This window comes from Diadema antillarum, unplaced genomic scaffold (genome assembly GCF_040938485.1).
Source record: "Diadema antillarum isolate AM-2024a unplaced genomic scaffold, OU_Dant_1.0 scf00000101, whole genome shotgun sequence".
Lineage (NCBI taxonomy): Eukaryota > Metazoa > Echinodermata > Echinoidea > Diadematoida > Diadematidae > Diadema > Diadema antillarum.
Window position 1 is genome coordinate 999261 of NW_027270990.1, and position 25515 is coordinate 1024775.

At 40.1% G+C, this 25515-nt stretch overlaps 1 protein-coding gene across 1 annotated transcript in view; it reads right to left on the reverse strand.

The window, feature by feature from the left end:
* Positions 1 to 25515, reverse strand: part of LOC139718909 (uncharacterized) — a 79139-nt gene that overhangs the window by 19146 nt on the left and 34478 nt on the right. The gene's annotated exons all lie outside the window — the stretch shown is intronic.

Sequence of the window (25515 nt, forward strand, 5' to 3'; positions counted from 1 at the left end):
TTTCTGTTCCAGTAAGAAAAATTCTGATAAGAAAATACACCACTGGCTTTATTTTCCTTATTGAAGAAAATGATCGACCTTCCATACTCTAATCATCTTGTTGTGCCACAACTGACTGATATCCAATATCTCTCCAATCTTTTTGTGGCTGTTGTTAGTTACACTGCAAGTGCTCATGTATTTTTCATGCAAATTCATCATCTTAATCAATTACATCTTCCACTCAGAGGTCTGATATCCATCATCTCAATCTCAAAGGAATATTTGTCATTTGTTGGAGTAAGAAGCTTTGATACTGAGAGCTAGAATTCTTTTGCATTGAACTTTCCTTGTAGTGGGAGAGTTGCATCTTTGAAGAAATATTCACTAACATATAATGCATAATTTGAAATTATTCAATCACCCTATTCTCCCTAATGCTCCATCAAACTTGCCTTCTGGCTCACCCGAGATTGCATTGCAAGTACAGTATTCATCGCATAATCGGGACAGGTTGGGAGTAGCAAGCACGGCCCCTTTAAGCGAGGTGCCCGATTTCGCGATGAGTACTCACCATACACTAACGGCATACGACATGTACAATGTACATGTAGTGCACACACACACACACACACATGCATACTGACGTACTGTACATGTACATGAATACACAACATGCTACCCCTCGGCGGCACGACCCTCCAGCTCTCCCTGCATTCTCGCAATGATGTAGAGTAATCGCAACCGGGTTCGATTCTTCTGTCAAACACGCGTGTACACGTAATCAATGTCAGCTCATAGTCTAGATTCATAAAACGTTACGTATTCGCACATACATTGAACCCTTCTCATCTTTCACGCTCTCCCTCCCACTCTCTCCCCCATTTCACTGAATACGTAACTGTTCATAGCCCTCATTTCAATCATGTAACTTTTGCCCAGTCACAACTGAGGAAGATTGTGACGTACACACAGATCACAGTGTACAGCTGTATTGAAAGTTGAAACCAAAGACAGTAGATAACAAGATACGAAGGCGCGCGATAACAATGGACTTTGCCCTCAGAGTGTATGACTGAGATTAAACAACGCACACAGCCTGGGCTGTATGAGCGAGGCATGTTTTTTATTGGATGTGAGTCGAGTAGGAATTGCAAGCGAGCACATGGCTTTGCTTATGTAGGGGAGAAGAATGTTCGCGAAGGCATGTGCTTTGCAATGGCATGGATACTTATACACGGCGCTTTCGTGGCTATGCATGTACATGTACTGGATGGACGGAGGTCAAAACACACCAATCCGAAGCTTGCTTTGTATTAATAAAAGTTTGTTGTAAACAACAACTGATACGGAATCTTTGAAATATTGTTGTGGTATTTTGGTAGATCTTTTGTGTAAAATATTAACAAAATCAAAGATCGCTTGAAGAAAAATTGTCCGGTTTATCAGAGGTCCCCGCTCGATTATCCAGTGAAAATAACGTGCGTTGGAAATGTTTCTGGGAAGCGTATATCATTTAAGCGAGGATCCCGATTATCAGATGCCCGATTATGCGATGAATACTGTACTGCCACACACAGACACACACACACACACAGATGAACACAGACAGACACAACACATACACACACACACACACACACACACACACACACACCTCCAAGTCCCCTCCCCTTTTCTTTCTTCCCTCTCATCTTCATTCATTCCAGTGTTTTTCTCTTGTAGTCATTGATGCTACCACAATTCCTACATGAGTTGTCAGAAAGTAAAGGTTGCTTTAACCCATAAAGGACGGTTTGATTTTCCTACAACACGCATCATTTTCCATAGATGCTTGCCCGAGTATATTCAAGTTCAAGTTCAAGTTCAAATTTATTTCCATTCGACATAAAATCATCAAAACAATTCATACAATGAAGACACATAGATACAAATATATGAATATCAAAAGAAATACACACACATACACAAAACAACAACAAGAACAAAAACCGATGCGTAAATTCATGTGAATGGGGGTTCAACAGAGAAGAGCAATAAGCCTTGTAAATCGCTGACCCCTAGAAAACATAAATACTGTGTAAAATATATCGGGAGTATAGAAAAGAAACTAAGGAGGAAAAGAAAAGGACAGGACTGAAGAACAAATCAAAAGACATATATAAGTGCAATTAAAATAATCATTCTGAATGAGAATATGAATTCAGGAGTAAAAATTTATAATTCCTTTTAAAACTATTCAAAGACGGTGTCATTTTCAAATCAAATGATATTTCGGACCATATCAATGGACCTTTATAAACAAGGAAAAGTAGAAATTACGCGGTGCGTAAAATATGTCCCCGCCGGAAGTAGCATTTAGTAGCAAAATGTACAATATCGGTAAAAAATCAAGGTCAAAGGTCAAAGAAGTCAAAGGTTAAAATTCTGTGTAGAAGATTTGAAGCCCTCACCTAGTGTCATCACAAAAAGCAAACGGAATCGAAATCGGGTTAGAAATGGCAAAGGAGTAGCATTTTGTAGCCAATGTACAATATAGGTCAAAAATCAAGGTCAAAGGTCAAAGAAGTCAAAGGTCAAAATTCTGTGTAGAAGTGTTAGCCCTCACCTAGTGCCATCACATAAAGAAAACGGAAATGAAATTGGGTTAGAAATGGCAAAGGAGTAGCATTTTGTAGCAAAATGTACAATGCAGGTCAAAAATCAAGGTCAAAGGTCAAAGAAGTCAAAGGTCAAAATTCTGTGTAGAAGTTTTGAAGCCCTCACCTAGTGCCATCACATAAAGCAAACAGAATCGAAATCGGGTTAGAAATGGCGAAGGAGTAGCATTTTGTAGCCAATGTACAATATAGGTCAAAAATCAAGGTCAAAGGTCAAAGAAGTCAAAGGTCAAAATTCTGTGTAGAAGTTTTGAAGCCCTCACCTAGTGCCATCACATAAAGCAAACGGAATCGAAATCGGGTTAGAAATGGCGAAGGAGTAGCATTTTGTAGCCAATGTACAATATAGGTCAAAAATCAAGGTCAAAGGTCAAAGAAGTCAAAGGTCAAAATTCTGTGTAGAAGTTTTGAAGGTAAAGCAAACGGAATCGAAATCGGGTTAGAAATGGCGAAGGAGTAGCATTTTGTAGCCAATGTACAATATAGGTCAAAAATCAAGGTCAAAGGTCAAAGAAGTCAAAGGTCAAAATTCTGTGTAGAAGTTTCGAAGCCCTCACCTAGTGCCATCACATAAAGCAAACGGAATCGAAATCGGGTTAGAAATGGCGAAGGAGTAGCATTTTGAAGCAAAATGTACAATATAGGTCAAAGGTCAAGGTCAAAGGTCACAACTGAAATTCTGTGTAGAAGTTTCAAAGCTCCCATGTAGTGCTATCATATAAAGCAAACAGAATCAAAATTGGCTCATAAATGACAGAGAAGTAGCAAATTGAACATTTTGATCACACACGGACGCACAGACAGACGGACGGACAGACAGACGGACGGACGGACACACGGACACACACACGTACGGAGCCCGTTTCATAGTCCCCTGCTCGAACTCGTTCGGCGGGGACAAAAACTGTATTCTTTGAAATATTTGCTCTCACATGACATAAATGATAATCATTAGCACGACGGGTGTTATAAGCATAAACATTACTATTCAATAAAAAATTAGAAGAAATATTGGAGGGCAATAAAGCTTTTGAACATAAATATACATAAAAATTGCAAGATTATATCTATTCGGGACTCTTCCTTAACAGGTTAATACTCGCTGAAAGAGTCACAAACTGAACCCCTCACATCCCCTCCCATCGTCCCCCCCCCCCCCCCCCCACACACACATCCATGAGATGGGAGGCTCACTTACAGAATTCAAACAAATAGACTGCACTTGCATCTGTGACAAGTTGCACCATGGAATTCTTCATTCATACCATTCCAAAGCACTGCAAAAAGGCAAATGACTATGAGGATTTCCTTTAAAAAATGAAGATGGACTGATTTTTGCATCATCATAGTATTTTGTGTGTGTGTGTGTGTGTGTGTGTGTCCACACAAGCACAATGCAGGACTGCACACTAACCCATTTTTTCTACTGGTCCAACCTGTCTGTCGGACCTGGGCCCTGTTTCATAAAGTTGTTCGTAAAGTTACGAACAATTCACGAGCGACTAGTGATCAGTTCTGAGGTGCTATACTTATCAAAATCTCAATAATTCAGCACAAGAACTGATCACCAGTCGCTCGTAAGTTGTTCTTAACTTTACAAACAGCTTTATGAAACAGGGCCTAGTATGTACCCAGTTTTTCCATGTTTTACTGGTCCATACCTGAAAAAGTTAATGGTCTGACAGTGATTTTTACTGACTACGGACCGTTGGACCAGTGCCAGTGTGCAGCATTGTATAATGTATCTTTGACTTTCACATAAAGTTGCAAAAACTGATTTTTCCCAAACCATTGTTATTGGGTGTTGCATGAACCACCTAATGGATATGTTTATCTACATGCATAGCACGACCAGATGACGTGCGAAGCACAGCATCTCCATGCGCCAGTGACACTTGTGTACAGCGAGAGAGCTGTGTATACATTGTAGTTACTACATGCACTGTCTTAAGCTTTTTCCTGGAAACTATAGGGCATAAAAAAAAATATATGCATCTTCGGGATCAAGGATGAAAAAAAAAGTTCTATTGAGTGATTGCAGAAATAATCTGTAATAGCGACTTGCTTTGAATCTCCCAAGTCTTAGTATGCTGTAATGCATTTTTTATCACATGAAACTGCGAGGATCAAACTGCTCGTACATGTTCAGTAATACGCCCGGCGCATTGAGTGATATTCCCTGTTGTGGCTTGTTGCCATCGCGGCGCCAAGTCAAGAATCTTCCACGTTTTGCAGGAAATTCATGACAGATCGTATATCCCTTTCCGAATTTTCATTTCGGAACTGCAGTAGTTACTGACAATGCACAGATTATTCTCATTGTTCCCCAATGAGAAAGGAGCAGGGGAAAAAAAAAATGCCTCGCTGACACAGAAAAATGTTTTGCATCCTTTTCCGCAGATTTTTTGCTCTTGTTTCTGTCAATTAGAGATATGGATAAACTTGATGCTTGCTGATTTCACAAGGGAAATCATTTGCTCATTCAATCAACAGTAAGTGTCTCATGGCTACCATGACATACGGCCAATGAAGCTGCATTGTGATACACTGGGCTTGGCTTGCTAATATGCATAAAACTTGATAGGTGTTATTTTCACAGGGGAAATCACACTCCTTTTCCATCAAACTAGTGTGGATCAAATGGCCATGACACATGGACGATCACTTCTAGGCATTTTCGCTTTGACAGTGACCCTCTCTTTGGTAGTATCAAAATTGTGATTGTACAACCCTAACATTGTATCACATCATACGTTGCACAAACTGAGCCAAGACACAAGGCAAAACTTAATCAAAAAAAAATCTGTTTTGTGCTTTTCATCGGCCCATCAATGGAGGTATTGCATGCTTGCAAAAGAAAATGTTTGTCTTGTATTTTTTTTTACAAGAGAGTTCACTTTTGTGCTGGCCAATGTCAAAGAATCCCTCCCTCCCTCCAAACAAACAAATAAACAAAGAAATAAACACACTAAACAGAGAAAGAAAGAAATTCAGGTCTAAATTTTCTCAAAAAAAAAAGAACTTTCATTTTCTTTACAGTTGTACAAACTAATATAAGCCAAGGAGTTTTGAAAAAAAAAATAAATACAGTGCAACCAGTCAGAAAAGTGAATGTCAAAAAAATGATTTACACAATCATTTAGCATGAAAACACAAAACATGTAATTGAAGTTTGGAATTCATCATGCACATAGATTCTACAAGATGTCATAGGCCTTGAATTGATTGACCCCTGCGACATGGGGACTACTGTGATGATGCTACACTCTGGCTACATCATGATATCATACCGTATCTACAGGTCTCTTGAAAGAAGATCGCATTCCTGGCAGTAGCCATGCATATTTCATGGGTTATCTGCATCACTGCAATAAACAAGCCATCAGGGGAAATCCCCTTCTTCCCAACTCTCACTCACAAAAATTTAGAAGAAAGAAGGAAAAGGAAATCAGAGATGGGCTCTCAATGACAAGAAAGGAGAGAGAAAAAAACAAGGACAAAATCTTCACTTCATCAAGTGTGATCCTCGGACATATTTGGATACAAGAGCATCCTCAAAATGACTGTTTGAACCAAAGTATCGGGCACCATCTGTTTGTATTAGGCTACCGAATTAGATATTAATGGATTCCTTCATGCCTTCTTCCCTATTCTTAATGTATCATTACCTCTGCCAAGGGAGGAGGTTTTGTTTTCGTTACCGTTGGTTTGTTTGTTTGCCTGTGTGCAAAATAATTCAAAAAGTTGAGCACAGATTTAGATGAAACTAGCAGGAAAGCTTGAGAATGACACAAGGAACACATGATTAAATTTTGGTAGTGATTCAGAAATTTTTATGGATTTCATGAAGGATTTTTGATATTATGACAGGTAGGGTCAATGAACTTGGGAGTTCGAGCTGCGCATTTTTAAGGTTTTCATACGCGCACTAAAGTGCGTGCTCTAGTTTCTGGTAGGGCGAGGTGCCACGCGCAGCTGAAGGTTTATGGCGTAACAAAGGTTTCTATATTGGGATATCGGGCTATTTTTCAGCATGCATACATACGGGTGAAAATCACTGATCTCAATCGAAGAGTAAGATCATCAGTGGAAAGTAGCTTGGCGAAGGTCTGCGCTCTCAGAGCGCTTTTTTAGTTACACTTGTTCCCGCTGCCTGGTGATAAAGATGTATAAAAACAGAGGACAATAGTAGAAGTGAACACATTAAGGAAAAGTTTGATATCTGCATGTACACTGCTTTCTTTACTGAAGGAGGAGCACAACACACACACACACACACACACACACACACACACACACACACACACATCAGGTCAGGTCAGGTCACACCCGTAGCATTTCTGCTGTTGGGGCACTGAGATGTCCTTCTCCAGGTTCCTTTTCCTCCGCCATTCTCATACAGATTTCCACCGGCTTCTCCACCCATATCCTCACATCATGCATCCACCCAATTCCTCCTTGGTCTTCCTTGAGCTCGCCGCCCATCCACCCGACCATGCATTACCGTATGCGCTAGTGTGCCTGGCTGTCGGGTGACATGTCTGAACCATTGCAGCTTCCTTCTCTTCACTGTGTCCAGCAGTGGGTCATAATCCCCAATTTTCCTCCTGATCTCTTCCAGCACCGATGCATTGGTGCGGCGATCGTGCCAATGGATTCAGAGTAATCGGCGGAAGCATCTCATCTCGCTATGTTTTTTCTCCATGAATCACATCCGTATAGGGCTATCGAGGTCACCAGTGCCTTCATGAGCTCAATCTTTGTTTTCTCTCTCACCTCTCTGCTTCTCCAGACGTGATTCAACTTGGCCTACTGGGCAGTCACTATGGCCATTCGAGTCTTCATTTCTGTTGCTGAAGTGGCCTCCTCATTCATCATGGCGCCCAGGCATTTGAATTGGTGGACTTCCTCCAGTGCGTGCCCGTCCACCCGTATCTCCTGTGCTTTGTCATCTTGTTTATTCTGTCTTGAAGTCATCATTATCTTGCTTTTCTCATGACTAATTTCCATGCTGTATCGGTGGGCGGCAGTGTCTAGCAGCGAAGTCAGCTCTGCTACTAGCTAGCTCTTCTCTATTTCCAGCAACAAGGTCAATGTCGTCAGCGAATTTCAGACTGTTGATTGACCTTCCCGCGATTGGGACTGTGTCATCAAAATCTTTGAGTGCTTCCATCACGATCTGCTCCAGAAAGAGGTTGAAAAGGCTTGGCGAGAGAATGCATCCCTGCCTGACACCAACATTGGTTTGGAACCATTCCAGAGTCCTGTTGTCAAACATCACTGCATTAGTGATATCATCATGTAACGACTCACAGAGTTGATCAGTTTTGGACTTATGTCATGTTTCCGCATTGTATACCATAGTGCCTTCCTCCACACTCCGTCGAAGGTTTTCTTGAAGTCGACAAAGTTATGGTGTACTGTACGAGCTGAAATTTTCGCGTACAGATATTTTCACAAAGTGAAGACATTTTCACGTGTTGTTAATTTCGCGGTTGCGAGGGTCTAACTGAACTTACTTGAACTCTCCCGAAAAAAATATAGCTGTCTAAACTAAAAGTACCTTACATGTGTAAGTACTAGTACTTTCTCAATTTGAAAGTAAAACAAATATCAAAAAGAAATACTTTACAAGGACTTTCAAAATTCGTGCCGGACATCGACAGGCGAACACCAAGAATGCAGCTGCAAGAGTAGACTGAACGCACTTTAAACAGTTATAGCTAGCTGTACTGTGCGACGAGCGTGGACAGTCGACAAGTTGAAGGCTAGCTAGGCGCAGCGCAGGATGGGATACATTACACGGCATGGCTTGATTTTTATTTCCTGCATTGTTATTTTCGCGCGTTGTTATTTTCGCAGTTCAAAGGCGATTCGCGAAATTCACGAAAATAAGACCACCACAAAAATATCAGCTCGTACAGTATTTCTCGCTGATGGTCTCTGAACTTTTCGCACAGAATGTGGCAGCTGCAGATCTGTTTTACAGTGCTCCTTCCAGCCCGAAAGCCGGCTTGCTCTTCTGCGAGTACAGCTTCTATCTGTGGTTTCATCCGGTCTGCCAGGATCTTCAGCAACACTTTACTTGGATGGCTGATCAAGCTTATTGTTCTGTAGTTGCTGCACTTTTTCAGATCACCTTTTTTCAGAAGTGGCACTATAAGTGATTGTGTCCACTGTTTGGGCCATTCTCCCGTTCTCCAGATCAGGTTGCACAGTTTATGCAGCATATCCACAGCTTCTTCTTCTTTCAGCAGCTCTGCGGGTATGTTATCTGTTCCAGGGGCTTTGCCACTCTTCAGTGATGCAACAGCGCTGACAACTTCACTCCTCAAGATTTCGAGCTCTTCGTCTTCTGCAACGCCTGGGCCACCAGCCTCCAGCTCTCTGAGGACACACTCATCGGTTTGGATCAGGTGGTTGCATAGTTGTTTGACATATTCTGTCCAATGGTGGCCTTTTTGTGTATCTCCTTGATTGTGTCAAAGACCTTTTTGCTGTTGTTTTCAAAAGCATGCTGCATCTGTTGATACTTCTCAAGAAGTTATCTTTGGCGGTGTGAATCTCCTTCTTCACTTTTGCGTTGGCTCTCTGGTATTCCACTTTGCTGTTCTCATCCTGAAATTTTGCCCTTTTCAGTTTCCTTCTCTCATCATATGCTTTCAGGATCTCCCTTGTCATCCAGGGTTGTTTCATGACCCACCGTCTGCCCAGCACTTCCAGTGCTGTTTCATTTGTGACTTCTGTGAACCGATCCGCCATTTCTTGGACATCTTCGAGTTCCATGAGGGGGGCAAATCTGTTGCTGATCCTCACAGCATATTCGTTCCTCTTCTCGTGGTCTGTCTTTAACAGATCAAGATTGTACTTCACACGCACCGCTCCTTGGTTCTTCATCATCTTCAACTTCACCTTCATCGTCATCATCACCAAATTGTGGTCGCTGCCTACAGAAAGAGGAGTTCACATGTGGGACGTGGAACGTCAGAACTCTCAATGGAGATGGGAAACTGGAGCAACTGGAGTATGAAATGACCAAATATAAGTGGAATGTCCTGGGCATCGCTGAAATGAGGTGGACTGAAAGCGGCGAGATGCTCACTGAAGAAGGACACAAAGTTTGGTTAGCGTAAAAAGAGAAGAAACGTGAGGAAGGAGTGGGATTCATTATCCTCAAAGACACAGTGAAAGCGGTAGTGGAATGTGAACCCATTTCAAGCCGAATGATTAGAATAGAATACGAATCGCAGCCTCTCCCAGAAATGTAACCATCATTCAAGTCTACGCACCAACCTCTGATTGCAAAGATGAAGAAATTGATGCTTTCTACGATACTTTGGGCAGCACGCTCAGAAAAATTCCCAAGAAAGACATAAAAAAATGTTCAAGGAGATTGGAATGCCAAGACAGGAACTGACTCCAAGGAGATTGGAATGCCAAGACAGGAACTGACTCCAATGAGGACTGGCACAGTACTGTGGGAAAATTTGCTCATGGAATGACGAATGATAGAGGTGAGAGGCTACTAGAATTCTGCAAATTGAACAATCTGATTGTGGCCAACACGCTTGGGGATCACAAGAATTCAAGAAGAATCACACGGACATCCCCAGATGGCAGAACAAAGAACCCGATAGATTACATCTTGGTGGAGACTAAAAGCAAAACCTGCATCAGACCAAACAAGACCAGAGCCTTCCCTGGATGCGACATTGGCAGCGACCACACACACATGCAAGCACAAAAACAAATCCTTTCATAAAGTATGAGAAAGAGTGAGTGGGAGGGATATGTTTAACAACTGAAAGTTTTATGTATGTGAAGTACTTGCCACCTACAGTACAATGTCTACAAGGCCTTGAATTGTGTTTTAAATTGCAGACTTACAGTTTAATCCCTAGAATCATGCCTGCTTGGCAGCATCTAAAAGTACAGGTCAAATTTACAAAACTATGTTTGTTGTGGTTCCTGACTTTCTTTCTGTTTCAGCGGTAGGTTGATAAGGACTAGTCGACCAACCCAAAGCCACCACCACCCCCCTTCCACCGAGCCTGCCTCACTGAAATCAGCACATCTACAAGTTTGATTGCTCTTACATGAATAAAAGGTGGTGAAATAACTTTTGGTGACAAAGGGAATTATACTTTTTTACCTTGATGATTACTTTCCCTGTTAGAGAAGGGTGGATCTTCCACTGATTCTTTTTGGTTTGTAATGGTAACAAACATGAAAGCAAATTAATCACTTTCCAGTAGTTTCCATGTGAGCTGTTAAGTAGTTTCAACTGCAGGGTCTTTTATTGGATACCTCAAAAAATCTGTTTTTCCCCCCTAAAGCCCTAATGTTTCTTTTTTTTTTTGGTGTCTGTGTTCCATATCTATGAACATATAATGAAATATTTTAACAAGAACTTTTTGCTTAAACATTGACTTCTTAGATCCTTTTCCTCTCCTATCAACAGCATTTCATTGCAGTTAGCTAGCATCAGCATTCACTTTAATGATAGTTGAAATGTTTTCAGAGTTTTGTCCTTTTCTGATTTATAAAAATAGAAACATTCACATATATATTGAAACTGTCTCGACATGTATTTCAGGGCATAGTTATAATAGGATTGTGAGACAGGAAGTTACTCTGGTACATTTATCGGCTGGTTGATGAGGAATCAAAAGTGTGGTGAAGAGATTTAGAGAAAATCCTTGGCAGATGAGGACTCAGAAAGAGGCAGTCATATTGAAAGCTACCTAGTGAATATCAGAATTGCATTTTACATTCCTAACTACGTTGCTAAGTGTTTTTCTTTCTTTCTTCCTTTCTGTATTCTCTTGTTTCTAGAGAGTCTTAAAGAAGAAATCCAACCCCAAAATAAATAAACTTCAAAAAAAAGAGAAAAATATTCCCTACAGCAGGGCTCCACACTAACTTTTATTTTTGGTGGTCCAAAGGCAAACATCCGACCTTTTTTGGTGGCCCGATCAGGCCACCAAATTCTTCATTTCTAAAATTTTGGTGGCCCGACGTGTGTTTTTGGTGGCCCCGGGCCACCGGGCCACCGTTAGTGTCGAGCCCTGCCTACAGAATGATAAAAAATGATGAAAATCGGATAAGAAATAAGGAAGATGTGACATTTTGAAATTTCTCAGCAGCTACACTGCAGCTCAGCATCAAGTATGTATAATGATGGTACTACACTTAGTACTCAGTATTGTACGTGGGTGGGCCACCCATAAACTAGATTGTGATCATATCTACAATTTACATGCAAATGGGGCACAGTACCATGAATGCACAAAGCTCTTAAAAGCTGTCTGGTGACGAAAATGAAATGAAGTATTAAAGCAGGCAAACAGCAAATTCTCCAAGTATACATCCAAGATAGCCTGCGGGAATGGAGGAAGCAGCAATTGGGCAGGGTGTAGACCTAGGGAGAAATAAACCCTAGCTCTATTCTAATTCATGTCATGTGGAGCAGTAAACGCAAAGCTAAAATTGACAATGAGACACTAATACAGACTTCACCATGCATCTCTCAGAGGTTAGATTAATTTAAAAAAGTCCAAATTTGAATAAATTTCTTTATGATATAATTTATTTAACAACACACCTATATTGTCAGTTTCTGTATGTACATCTACCCAATCTGGATTTCTTTTTAGGCCAGAGTGTTGTTGAATACGGCAACTGTCGCAGAATACAACTAGAAATGTCGCTACAGCGACTGGTTATACCCCCACCAAACAACATTTCATAAGCTTTGGTCAAAACAACATTTCATAAGCTTTGGTCAAAAAACTGAGGAAGTAGTTAAATCCGCAAGATCTTTCCTTGATCTTCTGCCATTAATATGCCGTTACCATGGCAACGTACTTTCGGGTACTGTCGAAAAATGCGTCTTGCACATCTACAACCAAAGGCACACATCTGTACCAAGTTTCATGAAAATTGGGCAAAAACTGAGGAAGTAGTTTGCAACACAAAATTTTCCATCATTTTGGCTCATAATATGTGAGCTGTTACCATGGCAACATACTTTTTGTCACTGTCAAGAAATGTGTCATGCTGACCTATATCCTAAGACAAACATTCAATATGAATTCCATGAGAATTGGAAGAACACTGATGAAGCAGTTTTGCCATGAAGCATTTTGCCCTATATTTTACCAATAACATGCCGTTACCATGGCAACGCACTTTTTGCCACTGCGGAAATATGTGTCTTGCACATTAACATATTCAGATGAACATCTGTACCTAATTTCATAAAAATTGATCAAAAACTGTGGGAGGAGTTCGCGACGCAAGATTTGTACCCATTTTTACCCATAATATGCCGTTACCATGGCAACGTACTTTTGGGTACTGTCAAAAAATACGTCTTGCACATCTACAACCCAAGGCACACATCTGTGCCAAGTTTTATGGGAATCGGTCGAAAACTGAGGAAGTAGTTCGCGACGCAAGATTTGCAACGGACCGACCGCCCGACCGACCGCCCGACCGCCCGACCGCCCGACCGCCCGACCGCCCGACCGACCGCCCGACCGACCGCCCGACCGCCCGACCGACCGACCGTCCGCTGATTCCTATATACCCCCTTCAAACTTTGTTTGGCGGGGGTATAATAAAATCTGATGAGAAATGAGGCTGGTATATAGCACATACAAGGAATATGACATGTCATCCTATAAAAGTTTGAACAATGAGAGCGCTGCCAATGAAAACTTTTGCTACCTAGAATAACTCCACATAAACCTCAATAGCAAGTTTGAATAAAACCCGACAAGAAAGTTGGCTTATAGAGCATATACAAGAAATGTGACATGGCCTCCAAGTCAGAACACTGAGGGCGCTGTCACCACAAACTGTTGTGTCCTTCATGTAGAATGACCACCAATACACCTCCTTAGCAAGTCTGAGTAAAATCCAGTGAGTAACAATCAAGTTATTGCATAAATAAGCATTTTTGCAAATTTTGTCCTGATCAGGGTGACCTTTGACCCTGTGAAAGGTGGAACAGTGGGGGCAGCAGTATCAATATGTAAAGGTGTCTAGAATGGTTGATTTCACTATAGTGATGCTTATCTCAGTGAATCTAAGAAGTTTAACTTTATCATTGACACAATAAGATATCAAGCGACATTCACACTTACACAAAAGGCATATCGTCGGCTGAGAATGATAAGGGCGTTAAGTTGCCACTAAACCCATAGTGTTCATGACCACTTAGCGCCCTTCTCATTCTCAACAGACGATTTTTTTATATCAAATTTGAAAAAAAAAAAAATCAATCGAGAAACACAGGAAGGATCGTACTCACAAGCAGACCCTGAAATATTTACCGCTTCGTGTATAAAGATGGAACAAGCGAGGGCGCCACCACCAAAAACAATAAAATCTTCATTTCACTATAATACTTTTTGCAAAATTTGAAGAAAATCTGATAAGAAATGTGGCTGATACAGCGCACACAAGAAATGTGACATGGCATCCAAGTCGGAACACTGAGGGCGCAATCACCACAAACTGTTGTGTCCTTCACGTAGAATGACCACTCATACACCTCCTTAGCAAGTCTGAATAAAATCCGTTTGCAATCAAGTTATAGCATAAATAAGCACTTTTGCAAATTTTGACATGATCAGGGTGACCTTTTACCCTGTAAAAGGTGGAACAGTGAGGGCAGCATTATCAATAGGTATAGGTGTATAGATTTGACTATGATACATTTACATACCAAATCTGCAAAAAAAATCTGTCGAGAAACAAGGCCAGTTTCACACACACAAGCAGACCCTATTAAATTTACCTTTTCATGTATAAAGACGGAACAAGCAATGGCGCCATCACCAAAAACAATAGGCGTCTTCGTTTTACCATAATACACCTTCATGCCAAATTTGAAAATGATCTAAGAAGAACTGCAGCCAGTAGAGTGCTCACAAGAAAATCTCTGCAGCGGACGCAGCGGCGCAACGAGGCCAAATCCATAGTATCCTCTGAACTCTTTTCGAGGGATACAATCCAATTCAAGATTGTTCTATATCTACTCTAGATCTAATCTACTTGTGTGGATTTATTTGGAAGGCAAACAATAGTGTTCAATAAATACAAATGATGCTGAGCCATACCGCGGTACAGGACCTTAACATACATGATACATACATTCATAAAACTAGTAATGCAGCTTATACCACCATCTCACTAGATGGCGATTCTGCTACAATCATCAAAAATCGACAAAGCGTGGGGATTGTGGCTTGATCGCTTTAAATCTTCTCCATCGTATCTTGAGTGGTTCAGAAGCGCGGAGGGTCGCCACCATTGCCATGGTCGGCGACCTCGCTACGGAAGTTTTGAACATGTCCAAAACTTCCGTAGCGAGGTCGCCATGGTTTTAGAGTGTATCACAATCGCCCCATGAGCACATTAAAAGCGCCACATTCGTAACTCTGACGGGGAAGCAACGCGTTAGGCGTTACTAAAGCGCATTGAAAGCGGCCCCCATCGCCCATGAAAATTACCACTTTTACAGTATTACTTAAAGGGAAGCAGTCCTGAGATTTTCACTGTACTGATAATTAAGAAGAGTAAAAAATATAACCTTTCACCAATTTATACGCGTGGACATCAAAAATTGTCTCCGTACGCGATTTTTGAAAAATAATTCCTGCAAGCGATCGTGTAAGAGCCTGCCAAAAGGTGCAACGTCATTGATGCCCTACTCTCAAGTTGACAGCCGTGCCTCAGAAAGCCAATTTAAGTGTTCAAAATGATCATATCTGATTTTTTCATAAAATGTGACAATATGTGGTTTTATTATTCCAAACAAAATATTTCAAGCTTATTTATATATACAATTAATATAAAAATAAATAATAAACATGTATTTATAAATAACTAGGGATGACGAGCAGAACACCGCCGGAAAGAGTTGTGCATCGATGACGTATGACTCTCCGCCAAGACTTGCTCATTTGCAGAGTCACACTTTTTTAACCGAAATGTACGAGCTTATTTGGTGATTAGAAAGTTTGTTTTTGATGAAAGTAGTTCATTGGAGGTACCAACAACAACATATTTTTTTAAATTTCATGAGGACTGCGTCCCTTTAACAGGAACCAACCATGAACGATAGAAAGTGATGCACAAACCAAGTAGGTGGACATGGAGAAAAACGTATAAAATTCATTTTTCCACATACACTCAGTACGAATCTACTCTGTATATTAAATTGTTTGTTTGTCACATACCATTGCAAGTCAATGAAAGTGAATTAAGTTGTAATCTTTTCAAATATATCGTCATGAAATTGTCTCATTGTAGGATATGATTTGTAGTTTACTCATAAGCCAGTTCTTTGATATTATATACACATTTTACCCTTTTAATTGGATGGATGACTTAACTAAGAGTACAATTTCACATCAAGTTCTAACTGGTGTGTTCTAGAATGCTAAGATATAAGGGTAAAACCATATTCTGCATTACCGCTAAATCCATGTTAGTTTGACACTGACATCTGCCTGAAGAAATTCAATCATGAAACCCATATTATACCCCGATCGCTTGAGATCATAGCATGAGCTCGGCGTAAACGTATCACTGTCACTCCGATCGTATCACTGTTGTAGCACGGTCTTGATAAGCGTAAGAATATCAACACACAGTCAGTTCAATCGCAGAAGCAGCGTGTCTCGTCAGCCTGGAAATGCGGCAACAACGTGACAGAATTGTATTATCATCGTGGCTCTACCTACAGCGCAGGTTGAGCATGGAGAAACCTTTGTGTAATCGCCTCGGACGGCAATCGCGCCATGATTTGTTAAATTGTCGAAGATCGCCATGGTCGCCTCCCTAGTGAGATGGGGGCCTTAATGCAAAATCATTGAAATACACCTTAGTACATGTTAAAAAGACAGGTCAAGCATTGCACACAAATCTCAAAATGGTCTGAACATCACACGATTTCTCACTGAGAACTGCCACAGCACAGCTGGTGTGCACTTTTGACCCTATCCCTTTTTGCCATGATGAAATGTCTTTAACAATAAAAGCTAGCTGGTTTAGCTACCATTTATTCATTGTTTCCATCATTTTATCAATTCACTTCTACAGTTCTTCTTTGACTGTATGTGTACTTACAATAAAATGAAAAATACAGCTGCACACAATTCACTATGGGGATTCTCGATTATATGTGACTTGCCACAAAAAAAAAAAGGGATCCTGAAGTCACTGACAGCTGAGCCAAGAAAATCAAGTTTGAAGTCAGATCATCAAAATTGGTCAAAACGATCAAATTTCTGTTTTGGGCATAAATTTGTAGTCTAATATATCGTCTAACATCTGCCGAAATGTCAAAGCTAAATGATCAAAGGAAAGGCAAGAAATTAGCACTTTTCTGGGCCATGATTTTCTGACTTTCAATGCAATGAAAACGTATCCGAAGATTTGGATTTAGCACCACAGGTAGACTCTGCCCCAAGCAACGAGGGAGTGATCTTATTGGTCAGTGCATTGCATCCTGGTTACTGATAAGTCGTGCGTAGACCACTGGTGCTAAGCTTGAATGAACATCATGGAGGTTGCTAGGAGCATACCTTTCATTGTCAAGAGGTGAAAACTGTCTTGCCTCCCCTTGATCATGATATTGTCTCAAGGAAAACTTTGAAGGCGATTTTCTCGAAACACTGACTTCCTAGACCACTTGACACGTGCTAATAAAATCATCTATATCTCTGCAACCGAGTACATTTTTTAGTCGTGTTATATACAAGTATGAAATTAAAGAATAAGAGTAAGGGAATAAGGTCATTGTAATTTTCAAAATATCGTCTTCCCCCGACTTTTGGATCCTTTTGCTGTAGCGGGTCACATCAGAGTCCAGCCAGCCTTCCCACTCCATCAACATGGTATCCCAATGCTATCCTGCACCCTTTGTTGAAAGAAGCAGTGGAATTTCATTTCTTGGAGAGTGTATAACAGGTACTGATATTTTATGCAATACTAAAAGTAACTGCATCAGGAGGCTTGCAATTTGACTGTCGCCACAATTGAAACTGGCACGACTAATCATTTCATCGCCACACTGTCTGGGGTATGACCAGACTCTAATGCAAAGTCAGACAAATGCATACTCTTTGTCCAGAATCAGGCTTAGCATGAGTTTCTGCAGTTGACTGGGCATTTGTTTATCTCACTTGTCACTGCTGGCTATGATGTTTTGCATAAGTGGCTTGTTTGTTCAATGATCTCTCTCTCTTTCTCTCTTTTTTAAAATCTTGCCCTGAGCTTCTACCTTTAACACTGGTCAAAAGGACATGGAGACCAAACAACTTGCATCATTTGTAGTCAAGCATATTTTTAAAACAGGCTTTATAATTCCTTAGCCGTTTCACTCGGGAGGTGAAACTGATATCGGTCAGTATAGATCTGTTTTTGGTTGCTTTGAGCTCATTTGTTGTTGTTTTTCGTCAACCCTTCACTCTTGCAAATCTCGTAAAGCCCACAAGGAATGGACATGTCAACTGATGAAACTGGTGGCAAGGTTTCATGGTATGCTCTCGGGAGGGAGTCCAGACTCCTTGCCTCAGGTTTTTTCTTTGTCTGTTTGTTTGTTAGTTTGTTTTGTTTTCTGTTTGGTTTTGGTTTTGGTTTTGGTTTTTTACAAAATGCAGCCAGCAAAACATCTGAAGCAGAAGTATTCAGATAGCAAACAACCGACAAGCCTTAAAATCAACTGCGTCGTTATCTATGGTGGCTTTGTTCAGCTAATGCTCAAGTCCACTCCTTAAAGGACAAGGCCACCTTCATATACATGTGGATTGAGTGAAGGCAAAATATTAGTAATTAGTAGAACACATCAGTGAAAGTTGGAGGAAAATCTGACAATCCGTTCAAAAGTTATGAATATTTTAAGCATCTGCGCAGTCACTGCTGGAAGAGAAGACTACTACTGTGTACGATGTCACATGCGTACAACTATATAAGAAAAATAAAAAGAGAATTTCACAAAACTTCTTATTGATTAAAGTGCACATTTCTTCGACTTGCTACTGACGTATGTTAAGAGTAATATTATTCCCCCTGCCTTCTGAAAGAGAGAAGTCAAGTGTTCTTTTGTTATGCAAGAAAAATGGAAATATGTTGAATTTTCTTTATTCTTTCTTTATATCGTTGTACTCATGTGACATCACACGCTATAGTAGTCTTTTCATCCAGCCGTGACTGAGCAGAAACTTCAAAATTTCATAATTGTTGAACGGATTGTCCGATTTTCCTCAAACACTCACTGATGTGTTCTACTAATATTGCTGCATTCACTTAATCAACATGTCTATGAAGGTGGACTTGTCCTTTACGCTTTCTCAAATCTTTCACAGTATAATCCCTCCAAACTTGACCTAGCTTTGAAGTTGGTAATCTCTAACAGGTGTAGCAATGTGCATCAGTCTTTTCAAGAAGACCATGGTCATATGATATGGATTAGGGAGATTAGGGGGATTAAAGGTAATGTCTATTCATTGACAAATAGTATTTAGACATCCCGTGCCAATTGACAAAGAAAATATAGAGTAAAATGCAGGCAGTGGACAAGGCTTTATTTTTTTTTCCTTTTTAAAGATCTGACATAATGTACTGTATACGCTATAATTTTCGCGTACATAAATTTTCGCGAATTGCCGCTGTCACACATTTTCGAGAGTGGTTAAATTCGCGATTGGGGGACCAGAGAAAATACGAAGTGGCAAAGAAAGTGTGAATTTTCAATTTACTAGCAAATAAGAATGATACTAGTTATACACTGCATGAAAAAAACTTACCAAACTCTACTAACTAGTAAGTTAGAATTCAACATTTTTTAAGTGGTTAAGTCCATCGCGCTAGATTTCTGACGAGTGGTCCCCTTGCGATAATGGATTGGCTCTCTACAGTATTCGTAAGTAGACGTGGACGTGCTATATGTACGTAAAGAAGCTTAGCCAGTACAGTATATGGTCTGTTCGGTAAGCCATGACATGGTATACTACTAGTACTGAAATTTTCGTATCATCAAGGCAAGGGATTCATTTTGGAAGATAATATTTTCGCGTGTTGTTAAATTCGCGAATAGCTCCCGACTCGCGAAATTCGCGAAAATAAAACCCCCGCGAAATATACAGTAAATTAAAAAAAAATGGTGCAACTCCATCTGAGTTTAGACTCAGAAACAGTGTGGAATTGAATATGACATTTTCCACCAGACAGAATTTATGCAGGAATGGAGGGGGAGATGCATTTTGTATCTGAATAATTCACAGCTTGAACAAGGAAATGAACAATACTACACTGTGATCTCCTTAAATCAACCTCTGGAATCCAGTACATAGAAAAACCATCAAAAGATCCTATCCTTTAATGTTGCATCAACATTTCTTATTAAGATTTGAGTTGAATTGATATCCTTTTACATGGCCACCAGGGAAGTGATGAATTCTTACAGGAAAGCAAACCAGGGGACTGACAGCCCTAAGTCCCCTCAAGACTTGATTAGATTTGATGCTCCACACCAGGACTACAGAATCTAATGGATCAATTTGCTAGGCTCCTCTAATGCCCGACAAAATATATTCCAGCGCATCTCCATGGGGGTTGGTATGTTTCTCAAGTCCGAGAATATCAGAATGCAATATTAATCATATCCTTAGTGCTTGCACTGGGGTAATCTGCGCAAGCACACTGAAGGGTTCAATATTCAATGAAGCCTGCCAAAGTGGGATGTCTGAAATAACAGATGCAAATTTAATCTTCCTTAATTTACACTGCAGAACAGCAGGTGGGTGCTTCAAATTCTATGGAACACTAAACTACTGTATGTTCATATGGCATAACCAAGGAGGTTCAAGACACAGAGTCACATTGATCTTGGGCCACCCTGACACAAGCACGTATTTGGCTTCTGCACTGCCCCTGCATTATTGTCTGCTAGTCCGCGCTATTTAGTGGCATGTAGTCCATTTCTGGTCATGTTGAATTTACGAATAGTTAATGAAATGCGCAATCTTCAAGAAAAAGCATTGTTGTGTCATGTTCACACCATGATTATGCATCATTCATGCATTGGTATTTGTTGCCCTGACATACAAGAGTAGTCACTGTTGAAGGGTTGAACTTACTGTACGTGTAGTTCACAAAGTGTTCATGAAGGTTTCCCAAAAATTTAGTAGCATCCAAAATTTTGAACATGTTGAAAATTTGTCACACATTTCACATATTGACTGCATTGGCCAGCATGCGCCCTCCCGCATGTTTCCAACATTTTTCTGACATTAGTAGAAGTGGTACACGTGCCAACGCACAAACCCATATGCATGCAAGTGTCAGGGTGGCTTTATTCCTTTTGAACCTATGTTTCATGCTGCCTCTCAAAAATATTTGGAGTACATTGTACGTGCCAAACTGGATCTGTCCCACAGACGAAAGAGACAATTGATTCATATCTCCTTGCACAGTTATGACCAGCCTTTCTGAGGAAGCTATGTTTCTATGATGTTAATTATGTTTTGCCATCCTTTCTTTATGATAGTGTATGAAAGATGATTGGTACATAATGGTAGAGACACAGGTATGCATAAATGTAAACTGAGCAAAAATAGATCAAATAAAAATCAAACTTACTTGATTAGACATGTCTGGACGAATCTGACATATTAATCTATAAAGAACTGTATTTGAAGATTATACCACATCAATTTCATTTGTCAAAATTAATTGGAAAAGTGATAAAATTGGCTTTCCAGATGGAAAAATTTTCAAACACTTTCATGACGGACAGCTCAGATTTACACATATTTCTGAATGGGTATGCTTTTGTCGCATATACTTTATCATAGGGTGAAATTCTATTTCATTTGATGAATAAATAAGCACAGTATATCCAAACTTATGTTAGCATTCAAAATCAATCTTCATATTGCTCAGAAAGATGTCAACATCAAACACTGATCATCAAGGGGACAAATGTACCTGTGGAATTCTTTAGTGCACGCATGGAAAACTGACAGCTGTTTGAGTAATTACAGCCAGTTGGAACTCTGTCTCTTGAACCTCCTTGGCATATCTCACCATCAAAGATGGCTACCACTGGTAATGGGGGGAAATTGCTCCGTAATGACAAGCTCATTCATATGTTGCCTATCATCCATGATGAATCTCAAAGTTTTAGTCAATGAGTACTAGTCGCTCATGAATAGCTAGGAGTGTGGTCCACTGCATGCGAAGACTCCCAAATCATGCATAGTAAGGGGTTGCACAAAATTTTTAAAACGAGAAGCAAAAAGTGCAGAGCTCTACAACCATCACCGATGGCATTGCTCATATGTTTTGCAGCTGACGGAAAACATAGAACTGCACACTCTAAGGCATGACTCTTGAAAGGAAATGGTGCATGAATGATTTGAGGTGTTTATTTGCCAGAAATAATTTTGCAATAACAGGGGGTCAAACTCAACCAGAAAGCTTGTTGATAACGGTATTCACATAAGCCTCAGTGGAAGCGGGTGTGTGTGTGTGTGTGGGGGGGGGGGGGGGGGAGGTGGATGTGCTCTTGTCAACGAGGTAGCCGTGATATAATTCACATGGTTGGGAGTTTTGATGAAAACTTGGAGTTAGCTTACTACTACAGCATTTATAGGATCCCCAAACTGATGGTACATTATCTCGGTGTTCTACTACCATTAAAGTATAACAGCTAACTTTCTTAACCTAAGGCTAAGTCAATTCAGTGTGAGCCCAACTATTCAGTTTTCGTATAATCCTGCCAATTAAGTTGCATTCTGGACTATTTCTTACACACATTTCACAATGAGAAAAACTAGTCAAGTGACATCATCATAGGCAAACAAACAATTTGAGAGAAAGATTGTAACAATTCACTACGGTGCAGTGATACCATGTCTGTCTACATCGTATATCTGTCTGTCTGTCTCTTTCCTTCTCTCTATCTCTCTCTCAAACTCAGGTGTATACCTGGTATCTGCCCTATGCGCAAACGCAATATATGGCTTTTCAATTTGTTGGCCTGCTAAAAACTTTGATAGAATGAGTTGAACATGCACTGATGTATAATACACCTAAAAGTGTATTTTTGCAATGAAATACCAAACCAGTCATTCTTGAGTGAACATCCAATCTGAAGCCAACATTGGTCTGCCTTTATAAACATGCAAATGAGTTTGCTAATGATGTAACCACCTCCAGGGGTAGATCCAGGAATTCTGTAAAGAGGGGGCGCCGAAACAAAATTAAGGGGGGCGCATGCACCCCTCCCCATTTTGTTCTTTTTCTTTTGTTTTTACAAAAAATAAAGGGGGCGCACGCCCGGTGCGGTCCTCCCTGGATCCACCACTGACCTCACAAGTTTCCACTGGTTAAAAACAAAATGATGCAAATTTTTCTGCTGTCAATGTGTAAAACATGAAGTCATTCTCGGCCAAAAAACTTCAAAATAATGATCAGCACAACATATTAGGATTTGAGACTGTGGCATATTGCATGTGAACAAGTAAGAGGAAATTTCAAGATTTTGTGTAGAAATGTACGGCAAGTTGTCAGATAATGACATCATCAACTCATTCATTTGCATATTCATACTGACTGTTCAGGAGGTGTTCAAAATTGGTGAAACCGTATAATTTCCTAACTTTCTTAATTTTTACCTGACTTTGATCAAATTTTTTATTGCTGTCCTCATAAAATTTAACCTCTCTTTTCACACTAACTTTATTAGAAAGCTGGCTTGCTCCCAATACCTTTCAGCAAAACTAGGGGCTTTAGACGAACACAGCAGTTTCAGTCAAAGCACAACGGAATGGAATGCTACCTACCTTTTTGGCACAAACTCCTCCTCCAAGAATTTCATCTCCAAATTCAATTACCGCTTTTATTTCGGGAGAAACAAAGCGGGAACGCAAAGGAGGTAAATTAGTCATTATCGGCAAAGAATGACACTCTGCTATAAATGTTATGACATCCTCATGTTGGCAAACTGTGTCCCCCCCCCCCTCCCCCAAGTACTGCAAGAAGGAACCGGGCAAATGATACCCCTGCCGGTTGACTCATGACTTAACACTCTTATCAGAACTATGTGGTAATCAAAATGGCAACACGTACACAAGCATCTGATTTGGTTCCACACAGAGCATGCACTAAAATAATATGACACATCACTGAGAGCTTCTAGAAAGAGAATTTGTGGCATCTTCCATAAGAGAGAAGCTGATAGAGAGAGAGAGAGAGACCTCAGAAAAAATAATACGAAAATGGAATGATCATCCACTTCTCATTGTTTTTAAATGGACTCAACTTGCACTGAAATGCAATGAAATTGAATGCCGTACCCACAAGCCAACTTCTGTCTCGAAATCATGACACGAAGACAACAGGTCTTATCTCTCTCTTCTCCTGCCATCTAAGTGTTTGCCCGTACTAAGCAGATCGTTGCCATGGCGACAAAATGATGAAAAGCTCTGGCGCCTGATCGCATTTCTTTCTGCTCCAGGGCTACTGCAGTGGCTAGAACATACCTCGATGACACCAATTACGTTTAAAGGAGGAAAAAAAAATGAAAAAAAAAAATCTCAAAACAACAGCAAAGACATGTTAGAGATGGACATGCGACGCTAACCGCGAATACACCGCTGCAACAACATCGAGCCTTGGGGATTATCACCCCGAATATGAAAACCTAGACAGAGCTGGATATTCCACCAGGGATGAGGCAGAATCTGCGCCTGTCTCATTGCCCTGACGGGTCTCCGAAGGCAGTATCCTTCTTGCCAACAAGCTAACCACATTTCTGAGTAAATGTGAAAAACACTGACGAGAAAATCGGGCCTTGCATATGCACAGATCTAATTGTAAAGTAAAACCGCCAACCAAAGCTAACAAATAAAGAAAAAGATTTCCCTTGAATTTCCCTCCAGTCCAATCTTTCCCTCTCTTTTCTCTTCTTTTCTTTTCTTGTTAGATTATTTGAAACGAATCGTGTTTGTCTCTGTGGTAAGAATGTGGAGTCAAAGTGACCAACAATACCAAGTTGAAATAATTTGTGGCAATATAAATTCAATACTGCACAGTTGCGAAGAAAAGCAGTGAAATCAAAGCAATAGTTAAAAAAAAAAGTTTTTCTTTTGTAAATATGAATTAGTCACTTTCCATATTACTGAGTTTACAAGATGTCTAACTTTAATACATGACTTTCCCTTAACACACTAAAACCACATGTTCTTCTTCTTGTTGTTTTTGTATTTCATTTGTACTCAACCAGTTTAGCTTATTCATACAATGGTTCATTTACTTTCTTTTTCTCCGCTCACCACAATGATAACTCACATTCAATTTCAATTCATTTCACTGACAAAGATGCAACCTGCACACTGATATGCAATTTCTCTGTTTCTGATTCATTAAATAAGGTAGATATCAATGTGGATTCAAGAATTTTCCTTTCTGCTTCCTGATAGTTTATACAATACAATGGAAAGCATTAATATTCCTTGTTTTTTTGCTTTTATCTTAGGAGTAAAAAAAAATTGTGGACTCGAAGTGATTTCTCTGTGATGTTACAGACACATGAGGCAAACTGTACAATGAAAATCTCTCCTTTCTTTCTTTCGTTCTTTTTTCTTTCTGCAAGTAGCTGATTGTATTGTCTGTCTTAATAAAGCTTTTGACAGATTTTTCTACTACATTTAGGAGGAAAGACATGCTTTATATGACAGGTTAATCTAATTGCAACTGATAGACAAATTGCCCTACATCAACGTACATAAGCACTGAATTAATTAGTGTTTTAGTAGTAGCCATGATAAAAAATCATGGGTGTACATACTCGAGC